The sequence below is a fragment of the Helianthus annuus genome, chromosome 3 (genome assembly GCF_002127325.2).
Source record: "Helianthus annuus cultivar XRQ/B chromosome 3, HanXRQr2.0-SUNRISE, whole genome shotgun sequence".
NCBI classification, from domain to species: domain Eukaryota; kingdom Viridiplantae; phylum Streptophyta; class Magnoliopsida; order Asterales; family Asteraceae; genus Helianthus; species Helianthus annuus.
The window spans coordinates 11,387,892-11,401,563 of NC_035435.2; positions in this window are offsets into that span (position 1 = coordinate 11,387,892).

Below are 13,672 nucleotides of genomic sequence, written 5' to 3' on the forward strand. Positions count from 1 at the left end.
GCAAAGGACAAGGGGGTGAACAATCCACTGCTTCACAGGAATCACACACTGCCACTTAAGGTGCACCAGTTTACAATCTTTATGAGTGACGAAAGATTTTATGGTTTGTAGTATCTGTAGTTGGTTGGTTGTTTGTCAAGTTTGTTAAAGACAATGTTTGTTTTCATTTCTACGCGTTTGACTATGGTTTGTAACTTTAGACTATGTTTGTAAGTTTATTATGTTGTCATGAAGATGTTTGGTTGTTTGCATATGGTTTGTAACTTTAGACTATGTTTGCATATGGCTGCTTTATTATGTTCACATTTGTGTTCAAACAGAATTTCGGCGGAAAGTGATTCGATTACATTGAAACATTTAGTACAAATTCCTTAATTTAGTGGTCCAAAATACAACATACAACAAAACAAATCTAGATGATGCTTTCTACCCTATTTCCAGTGACAATCATCCAAACAAGACCAATCCGAATCAGAACCATGCTCCGCTTCATATGGATCAAAGTACCAATCATCCTCTTCATCCCAATATGTGTAATCCCATGCATGTTCCAGCACTTCATGGTTATAATCCTTTGTCGGATATCCGAATATCTTTTCATTATCTATTTCTTGCTCCAAGTAAGGTCTGATTATCTCAGAGTCTTGATCCTCAAAGTATACATAACTAACTGGTTCTTCGGCTGCAACGATGTCTTCATCCTTACCTACATCATTACAAACAGGCTACCAAAACAAACATAAAGTAAGAACTTGAAAAGGACCATTGCATAAACTAGAAAACTCTAACTCAAATACAATTAGGGTCAAAATACAAAAACTAATCCAATTTCTCTACATTTAACTACTTAAGCAAATAAAGTAGAACAATCAAGACCCAAGTAATCCCTAAGTACATCTTCAGTTTGAACACATCGCCATTCTTGTACCAAGCCAACTGGTCATTGCACTTAGCCAACTCATCCTTATCTTTAATGCTTTGAATTAAAGCAGGCATTACCTCTCGACAAATCGGACATCCCTATTCTTCACCAACATCAGCCCATTTGAGGAATCCACATCCTCCAACCTATAATCGGACATCATAAGCAACACCACAACTCGTAATAATAACAGAAGTAGTTTCAATAAGCATACAACAGAATTCACTTACACATCGAAGATACCATCTTCCAGGATTGGCCTTGGTTTCTGATTGTTTGTAAACAGTTTGCCCACCACAAGGACAGATAATGTCTGAGGGTTGAGTTTTGGCCATTGTTTCCTTCGATCGAAGCACAGAGGAAGAAGAGATAGACATGTTCAACAACAACGATGAATTTAGGGCTTGCAGATTTGGGGGGGTGATTGAACAATTGGGGGAGAACGGTTGAACAGCGATGGAATTAGGGCAAAATGAGTGGGCTATGCTTCTTAAACGAGGAAGACGAAGGGCAAAATGGACATTTCAACATAGACTCACGGTAATATTAGCGTTTGCTGGATGGAGGGGGTAAAATTGCGACATAATATCAACGTTGGGGGGGGGGGGAATTGCAATTATTTCCATCGAGGGGGTCAGAGTGCCAATTGGCCTAAACCTCAGGGGGTAAAATTGCAGTTTACTCTTAAAATTATGAAGTATAGTCAACGGTTTTTATAATGCTACAAACGCAGTGTACTTAAAATTCTGAATAGGTAAAATACTATTTTTTTTGTTGCTATCCAATCGTGAGAATGTAATCGAAGTGGTGGCCTACATCCCAGCAGTTGGGTTGATTGAGCGACAACTCGGAGATGTAGGCCACGACTAGAGGTCGTTCATGTGGATTATGTTTGTTTAGTATTTTAAGTTTCTAAGTTTAAGTTGCATTAGAGTATTCATATTAGATTTGCTAAAAGTTTTTGTATCTACGGTTTATGTTTGTTTAGTATTTTAAGTTTCTAAGTGCACCACATAAACAGAAGCGAGAACAAGCCAGCAGACGCGCTGAGTAAGCTCGCATCAACAAGTTTCCAGCACCTAGCAAAGGATGTGCGCATAGAGGTTTTGAGCAACCCATTCGTTCCACTCAGAGAAGTAAGTGTCATCCAGACAGGAACAACGTCCTGGATGACACCGATAATCATGTACCTGTAGTCAGGGATACTTCCCGAAAACAAAGCCGAGGCGCGAAAGATCCAATACCGAAAGTCGTATCTCGGCCCGCTGCTAAGATGCGTTGACGCCGAAGACGCAAACTACCTAATCCAGGAAGTTCATGAAGGAATTTGTGGTATTCATGCCGGGCCTCGAATGGTGGTAGCAAAAGTGATGAATGCCGGATACTACTGGCCCGGGATGCATCTGGACGCTGTGAAAGAGTTGAGGAAGTGCAGTGGCTGCCAGAGACATGCGCCCAAGACCATGCGCCCCAAAAATGAACTAGTATCAGTCACAACCGCATCGCCTTTTCAACAATGGGGCATAGACATGGTAGGTCCTTTCCCGGAAGCACCAAGGGCGGTTAAATTCATAATAGTCGCAGTCGACTATTTCACCAAATGGGTGGAGGCGAAAGCACTTGCATCAACCACATCGGCAGTCGTCAAGCGATTCATATGGGAGCAAATCATATGCAGCTTTGGCCTACCTCTCAGAATCATCACCGATAACGGAACTAACTTTGCAGCAGACGACCTCGAACGATGGTTCAAAGAACTACATATCGAGCATACCTTCTCTTCGGTTGCGCACCCGCAAGGGAATGGTCAAGTAGAGGCAGTCAACAAAAGTATCGTTGATGGTATCAAAGCAAGGTTAGGCGAAAAAAGAAGAGGATGGGTAGACGAACTGCCCAGCATATTGTGGGCCCATAGGACAATGCCAAAGACAAGCAACGGCGAGACACCGTTCAGCCTGGTCTATGGGTCTGAGGCAGTAATTCCAGCAGAAATCGGGCTACCATCTCCACGAATGCTCTCAATGAACTTAATCAACAATGAAGAGGAAAGGAGGATCGACCTGGATCTCCTAGAAGAACGGAGAGAGATGGCAGCAATCAACGAGGCCAAGTACAAAACAAAGCTGGAGAAATACTACAACTCCAGAGTCCGAGTCTGCACTTTTAACCCGGGAGACTATGTCCTACGGGACAATGAAGCTTCCAACGCAGAAAAGCCCGGAAAACTGGCGCCCAAATGGGAAGGCCCATACGTAATCGATACAGTACTCGGCAAGGGAGCTTACAAACTGCGCACCATCAACAACAAAGAGGTTCCACGAACCTGGAATGCTCAACAACTCCGAAAGTGCTACATGTAAAACAACTATGTAATCGTAAAGGGCGTACTGCCAACACATTTACTATAATACAAGAAGTGTTTGGCTACCTTTATTTCATGCAAATTTCTTGTCACAACTGCATTTATTACTTTGGGCGTACACAAAAACATCAATGGCTCGACCATAGGAAACGTTGTAGACCTCCAAGGCTCGTCACAACCAAGTACACAGCCGGGTCAGAAACACAACCAAAGCCTACAAAATGCCAAAATAAAACTTCGTGCCCACATAAACACGAAAAAAATCGATAGCAAGTTAACTAAACATTGTAATGCTCCCAAGGTTGAACGCAGCTGAGCTCACACAATAACCTGCAACTCGATCACTTCGTAAGTCACATATAAGCGCGCGCATTCAAACGACAGAATAAAACGTTGTAGTAACACAACAACACCTGTCAGCGCAATAATTCATTCGTGACACCTAATCAAAATTAAACATGCACATATTATGACGATAACAAAATTCGCATAAACACAAACAAGCGATAAAATATGCATCAAACAAAGAAGATCAAGTGCATATACCCACAAAAGGTAAATAAAAATAAAATTGTCCAAAACAGTCAATATTACAGACCCATTCAAGGCCATACATGGCGCACAGGCCGGAATCCACTCATCAAGTTTGACTGGTGCCAGCACCTCCTGCCGCATCGGCATCGTCCCCAAGGGCTTTCTTCAGAAGAGCAACTCCATCTGTTTCCGAGATAACTTTTGCGCCGCCCGGACGACGTCAAAGTCAAGGGTTGAAAACGCCTTGCGCTTAGCAGCATAAGCACCGTCACAATCTTCTTTATACAACTCAAAATGGTAATCTTTCTCTTTGTTGATAGCTGCAGCCTTGCCTTCAGCATATCCAAACTTACGACCGCTATTATAACCCGCTCGGCCCAATTCGAACATGTACGTGGCAAGTTCAGTCGAATTCAGAATACGGTCAGCAAGCTACATAAAACAAGGCAACCAAATAAAAGATCACAAAAATAAAAGAACACGAAAGAGCAAAAGAAATTACCAAGGGTACACCACGAGAAAGCAACCATCTGGTGTCCGCAGACGTCTCTTCAGCAAGAAGCTCAGAAGCTTGACTCTCAGCCGTCTTCTCAGCAAGAAGGCGCTGTGCAGCCTCACATTCAGCCGCCTTCTGCTGCGCGAGCACCTCTAACTTATCAATACGATCAACGTATTCTTTCTCTTTCCTCTCAGCAGCAAGGCGTGCTTGATGAGCCTCATCAGCATGTTGCGTTTTCTCACCAGACAAACGAACGATCGCATCACGCTGAGTTTGCATCTCAACATTCGTACGCACACACGCGGCTTCCCAATCTTTCTGTTTCTGAACATTCAACTGTTTTTGCTCTTCAAGCTTCTGTTCAGCATCAGATACCCTCCACTGCAAACCTTTCTTCTCCGCATTAAATCTCTCCCTCTCCTCAGCAAACAACTTCTTTGACTCCTCAAACTCGAGTGTCTCCTCTCCCATCAACCGCCATTCACGAAGAATTTCCTGAAAAGTGGCAAAGTAATTTACCCTGGCACGAACATGGTCGTCCAACAAGGCAAATCGATTGCGGTTTTTCTGGAACATCCTCTCAGCAGGAGGAAGAGACATGGCAAAAAATTCATGGCAGTTGTTCACATCATTCATCCTGGAACCCTGAGTAAGGTTCCAGCGAGGGGCATGTGGTAAGTCATCACAAGCAGGATTCTGGGTACCCCAAGAATCAGCAGGATTATGCTCAAATTGCGGGCTACGCACCACACCAGAAGTAGCCCCACCGCCACCAGGAGGACGCTTAGTATAAATGGTTTGGTGGGGAGTCGTTTCACTAGATTCCACCTCCACCTCAACACCCTTACCCTTATCAGCTCCACCATCACCACCAACAGCTCCACCATCGCCACCAACAGCTCCACCATCACCACCAACAACTCCACCATCACCACCACCTTCACCCATATCTTCAGTAGCCCCTTCTTCACCCTTCTTACCTGTCTCAGCATCATCACGAGGAGGGGTCAGACCAACCGTCCTCGATGGTGGGGAAGTGGGCGGCGTGATCTGAGAAATATCCACCACACGAGGTTTCTTGCTAATCTTGACCACTGTCACGAAACAAGAATTAAAAACAACCCGAAGAAAAACGAAAGAAATATACAACTAAAAACAAGTTACAAGCAAGAGGAGCAGACGCAGCATAGATCTCCTCCAGAAGATTTCCACGACCCGCACTAAAAACACCAAGATCAACCTCAGATTCAGAAGGTGCTGGGGAGGCCTCCTTATGAAGCTTCGCTTTTTTAGCAGCAAGAAGAGCAGCAGATTGCTCATCAAGCTTGCGCTTGTGATCCTCGAGGGCTTTCTTCCTCATGTGCTCAGTCAAGGTAGCACTGTCATCAGGATCCGATTCTCGACTTCTCTCACCAACCCCTAGGCCAGACAACGTGTCAGAAACTACCACATAATCTAGACAAGGAAGAGTAGAGGGTTGCTTACGAGAAGAACCAGCAGCTTTACCCTTAGCCTTCCCCTCTTTCCTCCCAGACTTATTAGTTCTTGTTTTCTTCCTTGACTCTAACTGAGAAGAAGGATCAACAGGCACTTCTGCATCATCATCATCACCAACAACCTCATGCACGGGTTCGACAGCATCACCCTGCGCGGTACCTGCACGCGCGCAACGAGAGGTTAGACCTTCAAGGTTTTGGTCAGAACTTCCACTTGAAAGGACAATGACTTCCTCTTGACCCGGGTCGACAGGGTCATTCCAAACATCTTCACCTAGAACTTCGCTGGCATATCTACTCAAGCTCTCATCAGTTGGATGCCAAAAACAACCCCGGATTTGGTCTAGCCACGTCGGGTTTCCATCCGCTTGAATAACTTCAACCATGGCACCTGCCACCTTAGGGTCCAAGACATTTAACAAGCTGTAACCAACTGCAAAAAGGCAAGAAGATAAGAAAGCATAACAAACATAAGGGAGAATAACTCAGCGGTAACTTATGAAAGAAACATACATTTGCCCTGATAGCTGTATACGGGCTGACCCAATGGATTCTTGGGCACCCACAACAAACTCATCTCAGCACCAACCAAGGCCATCTCCTCCAGCTGGGAAATGGCAGTCGCCTTGTGGGTTATCTTCTTGTACCAATCCTGGGCAGCATAAGCCTCCATAACGTCTACCCTTGGAATCCCTTGGCTCACCTGCCGATAAGGCATATCTATCGGAAGTACACCACGACGGATGTAGAAGAATTTCTGCTTCCAGTCAGGAAGACTCTTCAACGGCACAGAGCACACCGGAGCAACACCCGTCCGTGCTTGAAACGAATAGAAACCACTGGCATAGGTAACATTATAAAACACATTAAACATCTGAAACGTAGGCTCAATACGGTAAGCCCTACAGACATACTCAAAATGAGTAATGCGTGGAAGCCCAATGGCATTAATTTGTGAAATATGAAGCCCATAACCCCTCAACACGGCAGCAGTAAACTTCGTAATAGGTAATCTGAAACTACCTTCCCGAAAAAACGCAGCATACAAAGTGATATGGCCCGGAGGGGCGTCCAAGGCAGTAGAACCGACAGGAGGATACTGGGCTCCCTACTCGGGACGGAAACCCATACCCCTAACCAGATTCATGAACTCCTCCTCCTTCCACCCAATGACCGCCTGGTCAGGACCAAGAGGAGCCATCCCCTTATATTTTCTCTTCCGTTGGGTAAGATTCATACCAGACATGGTGTAAATACAGAGAAGTCGGAAATAAGAAATCGAAGAAAACTATTGAAACAACGGAGAATGAAGGGAGAAGATAGAAGGAAAACACACTTGAAATTTGAAAAAGTGAAGAAGAACGAGTAACCACCTCCTATTTATACTCATCGCATTTAATGCGATGAGTAGTGGACGTCAGAGCACAGGAAAAGCAACCAATAAAGGAATGACACGTCAGAAGAGAGAGAAGACGTCGGCTCTTTTTTCGGGAAGCATGGGTGACAAGGCCGGCTGACATGACAGAAAGTAACTGACAAAGCAACTGTTCATCTCCGATAAGACAGGGATGTCAGATAGTCACATCAAACACTTCCCTATGACTACCAAGCTTCCATCAGAAGGAAACAACAAGGAGCCAAGATTCATGCGCCGTGCGTCCACTTGGCTCATTTTTTATCAAATGCCAAGACCCATGCGCCGTGCGTCCACTTGGCTCATTTTTTACAAAGTCCCAAAACCCATGCGCCACGCGTCCACTTGGCTCATTTTTTATCAAGTGCCAAGACCCATGCGCCGCGCGTCCACTTGGCCCATTTTTTATCAAGTGCCAAGACCCATGTGCCGCGCGTCCATTAGGCTCATTTTTTACAAAGTGCCTAGACCCATACGCCGTGCGTCCACTTGGCTCATTTGTTACAAAATGCCAAGACCCATGCGCCATGCGTCCACTTAGCTCATTTTTTACAAAATGCCAAGACCCATGCGCCATGCGTCCACTTGGCTCATTTTTTACAAAATGCCAAGACCCATGCGCTATGCGTCCACTTGGCTCAATTTTTATAAAGCACCAACACCCGCGCGCGGCAAGACGGTTTGGTTCAAATTTTTCTTTCAGATCACCAAACGCCACGCGCTGCAAAAAAAAAAAAAAAAAAAAAAAAAAAAAAAAAAAAAAAAAACCACTACTCTCATAAGTCCAGAATCCCTCCTAAACGATCAACTTAACTAAAAGGCACACTGGACTGGGGGGACTTGAAGAGGTATGGTCCCAATTCACTGCCTACATGGCAGGGACCACACCACTTTTGAGCATACAAGGCCTCCACATCAGCGAAGCAATCCAGAAGCTTCTAGAAACTTCTGGAAGACTTACAACTGGCGCCAAAGATGCTCTATCCGACATAAAGGACAACACGTCTCATCACTCGCAGAACGCCACATAGGCCTGCGACAAATCAGGGAGCAGAGCTGACAACACTAGTATGAGGTCTCCAGCGTGGGCAAATGTAAGAACGCCACATGTACCACTACACCTGCCGTGACAGAGCAGACCAAGAGGATATTCCCCTTGGTCGGACAGCTGGCACGCGCCCACAGCTGGCACAGCTGCTCCTTCCTTCTTCACCCTCCGGCTATAAATAGGACCTTTCATCATTCAGGTTCAGGATCTTTACTCTCCATACTCACTCTATACACATACTGTTTATTTCTCTCAGAACAGTACTTATTCTCACGCTGGAGCCTGGTTAAGAGGGAAATCTCCTTTCTCCCCCTCTTAACGAGACTGACGGTGTTTACTGTTTTGCAGATCTCGAGCCATTGATACGAGTAAGGAAAGAGGTTGAACCCCAAAGACGAAATAACCCCATCGATAAACCTTGTGTAAATCGATATTTCATCAAAGAGTACATTGAAAATGTATTTTCCTTTAGTTTTTAGCTATTAACTTACACACCTTTAGTATTACTTTTAAATCTATATTCTTTTCACAATAAGACTTTAACCCTCAACTATATACGAATCAACACTAGTTCTAAACACCTTAATATCTTTAGACTATAAGCTCTTTTATTAAATTATATATGATGTACCTAAATGAATACATAACTTTCTTACAAGACGAAAATACGTTTACACTCTAAACTGTGAAAATACTGTTTTCTTTCTTGTCTAGGGTTTTGACTTTTGAGGAGTAAACAAGTGAGGAGAGCCTCTAAATATATATATATATATAAAAGAGAATATACGATTATACGTACATCCCCTCTTTACCAATCAACCCTCTATTCATGTGAGAACCTATGTCTATATACAGAACGTATATATACCCATATACTAGCATAATAGGCCCCATATACAAGGTGTATACGCCCGTATAGAAAAGGTTATGCAAGATCTATGCATGTGGATTGCGAGAAGAAAATACAATTTTTGTTGGTCTGTTGAGTGAGATTATTGGCTTCAATTTAGGCTAACTGTGACGATCGAAGATCCATAAAATTGGGTTGTTAGACTTACAATAGTTGCTCTATTTTAGCATGAGTATGACCTTAGAGAATTCACAATCCATCCATCAAATTTTGAGTGAGGTTTTTATATTATAAAAGTAGTTATAAGCGGAGGAAAGAGAAATTGTTATTATTCATCTATATATATATCTATATATATGAGGGATACAGTTCACTCTTTATATTTTCTTTTAAGGGATTTTTACATACCCCTCCTAAGCCTCATTATTACGTATTTCCCCAAACCATAAAATTAATTACATATTTCTCCCTTTTTGAGAACTTACCCAATTACCATCAAATAACTCCTGCGTATATCCCCATTCGTATAATCAAGACATCCAAACCCTACACAGAACGACGTTTCTTCTCCCCACCAAAGACGATGTTGCTTGTTCATCTTCTTCATCAGGTATGTTCAAAAAATTGAATCTTGTTCATCTTGTTCATTCGTATAAAGCAGGGTATATTTGTTCCGGATCTTGTTCATTCGTATAGCAGAGTATCTTCATATACAGTTTATCTTCTTCATCATGTGTTTTCGATTTTGTTACGGACTTTGTTACAGTTTATGAACTCGTTATATCGAACTATATCACCATCACTTTTAAGTTTTCGAATTCATTTAGCTTATATTTGTTCCGGATCTTGTTCATTCGTATAAAGCAGAGTATCTTCATTTACAGTTTATCTTCTTCATCATGTGTTTTCGATTTTATTACGGATTTTGTTACAGTTTATGAACTCGTTATATCGAATTATATCACAATCACTTTAAAGTTTTCAAATTTATTTATCTTTATTGTCCTCACCACTAACTTTTGGCCTATGTAGTTCTTCTCTGACCCAAAAAGTATGCTTGTTTTTTCTATTTATTTTAGCTTTTTAGTCTATGATAAAAAAAAAGGAATTGTTGAAAGATTTTAATTTTAGTTTTCTAAATTTACTATCATAGACTCTCTAGGTAGTTTGACTGTCACGGTCCATCGACAGTTTGAAACGGTCTCTTAACCTTTATTGTTTTTCTTTTTATGATTGAAATACGTTGTTATGCATGTATTATAATGTTATGATAAATATCTATATACATACATCTGGTCCCATCCCATTGTTTTGTTTCCACTTTTAAAGTCTTCTTGTATATGATTTCTGTTAATCGCGTGCTTTATATGGAAGATGATATAGATGATATGAAAAATAATTCATTTACACCAACTTGGGAGTATTGGGCACTCATAGCCACCTCTTGAGCCAAGGCTCGTTAGCCGTAGGATCGCTAACCGTTAAAGACGAGTCGATAGAAAAACGGATCCGTTGTACAGTAGTAGCATGCAAAATGACACCAACATGGGTTAGCCGGATCGGGTCGAATATCCATGGTGGCGGTTCAAGGCTCCCATGCAAATCCACACATTAGTTATTTCTCTTTATGCCCATGTTTTAATTTAGTTTTAGTCATGCTCTTTTTAGTTGTACTTTCTACTTTTTAGTTTGTACTTTAGTCGTTCTTTTTCCTAAGATGTAGCAACGTGGGGTAGTTATTTTGTAGAGTTTCCTTTAGGTAAACACTTTGTGAGCAATGAAAGATCAGTGAGTTTTAGAATGAGTTTTTTTTCTTGTGTCAATTATCTCATGTGTGTGGGTTAATTAATTCGTCTATGCTAGCTCAACCGTGGCGCGTTGGGTGGTGAACTTAGACACGATATCTTAACCGGAGTGGTGTATCTGTATCTTCGGTTGGACATCGCAGCCCTACCGTTTCGTTTGGTGGTGAATCTGTATCCAAACTAACCGTAGAACTATCGTTTATTTTACCGTTTGATTTGAACCTGTGAATCGGGGTCTTACTCCTATCAGGCACAATCACCAATACTGCTTGAGAATGTTGACGAGCCTAAAAAACGACAAAAATGACCACAATGTGGTGAGTATGGACACCGTGAAAAGACATGCAAAAATTCGCACCTGAAGATCCTACTCAACATCAAGCGTCAACAAGTAAAAGGGGACGAGGAAAGAGTACAAAAATATGTGAAAGTAGAAGAATTGGGGTTTGAACGGAATTTATGTTTTTATTATGAACAGAATTTATGTTTTTTAAATGGAATCTATTATGAACGAAATTTATGTTTTTTGAAGGGAATTTACGTTTTTATTATGAGTATTATGTTTTTGGAAGGGAAATATGTAATATAATGAGTGGGGGAGAGAGAACCTCTAATATACGAAAAGTCATAACTATTATAATCTTTTATGTTTAAAATGCATGCATATGTATGTTTGTTGTGTTACGTGAATGGGAAAGAAAAGAAATAAGATAATTTAATAATAATTAAGCATATTTCAAATTCTTGTTTCCACATGGTAGCGGGCGTTTTCGTTTGATTGAGGTAAAGGATTGGTTAAAGGAGGGGGGCGCTATAGCTTGAACAGACTTTATCCCACACCCTGCAAGTTAAGCGGAGAGCCGTTAAAGCCCCTGTGTGACGTGGCATTGATAAAGTCCCTCGCACACCCTCCAGCCTAACATGCAATAAGTAGCATGCATAAAAGACGATTTTTGTAATTTACTCATTATTATAGTATTAAAAATAATAAAAATATTAAAAAAATGATATATTATTATAATATTGAAATTACTATCCATTAGCTTATAATTTTAATATATGTATATGTATAATATAATAAAAGTATTAAAAAACGATATATTACTATAGTAATATTAAAATTAAAATTACTATTTATTAGCTTATAATTTTAACATATGTATAATATAACATAATATAATATAACATAATATAATATAACATAAATATAAGGGAGTACGGTGTGGTGCGGCAACCACTCTCGGTAAAGGGGTTTACCGAATAGGTAAACCATTGCGGGCATTGCCTACACCCATTTTGCCAAAGAAGATGATGTCGTGCGGTGAGGGTATACCGAATCGAGGAGAGGGAGGGAAGGGAGAGAGATGGGGTGTGTGGTGGGGTTCATGTCATATCAACCAATCACACTTTTTTTTTAAGTTTACTACTTCACCAATTGTCTAACCACCATTACCAACAATTTTCAAAATTGTTTAAACACTTTTCATTGTTTAACCACTCCTTACATCCTAATGTATAATACCGAAGTTTTACTTTCCTTAAAATTTAATAACAAACAAACTTTAGTTCGTTTTATGAAACCCATATTCAATATCTACAAATCCTATGGTCCGCAATAGTGGTTGTCTTCTATTGACCTAAAAGGGCGGCTGAGGGCGGCCAGCTTTTTTATTTTTTTTTTCCTTTTTTCTCTTTCTAAATAGTTTTATTTTGTGATTGGTCGGCGCCTACCTGACACTCCCTTATTAGTCCAATAAATTTACGATTTTATCCCATTTTAAAATTACGATTTTGTCATCAGTGTTATATGTTTTTACCCCCACTTAAAAACAAATTTACGCTTTTGCTCCCAGCTAAAAAAATTCGATTTTGCCCTAGGTTCAAAATTATGACTTTGCCCCGTTTAAATTTACAGTTTTGCCATTAGTTTTTCCCCTTAAAATTACGATTTCGACATCAGTTAAAAAATATGCTTTTACCCCCACTTAAAAATAAATTTACGCTTTCGCTCCCAGCTAAAAATTTCAATTTTTCCCTTGGTTAAAAATTACGATTTTGCCCCCGTTTAAATTTACAATTTTGGCATTAGTTTTTTTTTCTCACAGCCACGTTACGATTTTGCCCTCAAATTAAATTTACATTTTCTCCATCATTTTTGTTTGTTTTCCTGGTTAAATTACAATTTTCCCCAAGTGTAAACTTACAGTTATGCCGACAGCTGCCTGGCACTACCCCATTGGTCCATTTAGTTTACGATTTTATCCCTGAATAAAAATTATGATTTCGCCCTCAGTTCAAAATTACGTTTTCCAATCGTTTTAGTTTTTTTTCGCAAAAGTAGAAAACTTTTTTTATTGGTTGACCCGATTTAATTTTTTCCCGTGTCAGGAGCTGCCTAACACTTGCTCATTAGTCCTGAAAAATTGTAGTTTTGCCCAGAGCCGAAAATACGGTCTTAACATCATTTTAGTTTTTTTCCTAGCAAAATTATAATAGTGTTTTTTTAATTGATTGAGAATTATTCGTTTATCGCCCCGCAACGCGGACGGTGCATCAACTAGTTTCCAACATAAACAAACATAAGTGTAAATATGTCGACGGGAATAGGGAAAGCAATTGGTTGGCCAAAATGGCGGCCAGTTTTTTTTTTTTTTTTTTTTTTTTTTGTCTTTGCATAAAATAGGTATTTATAAGTCCTGTCAAACTACGATTTTATCCCCTGTTAAAATTACGATATTGCCC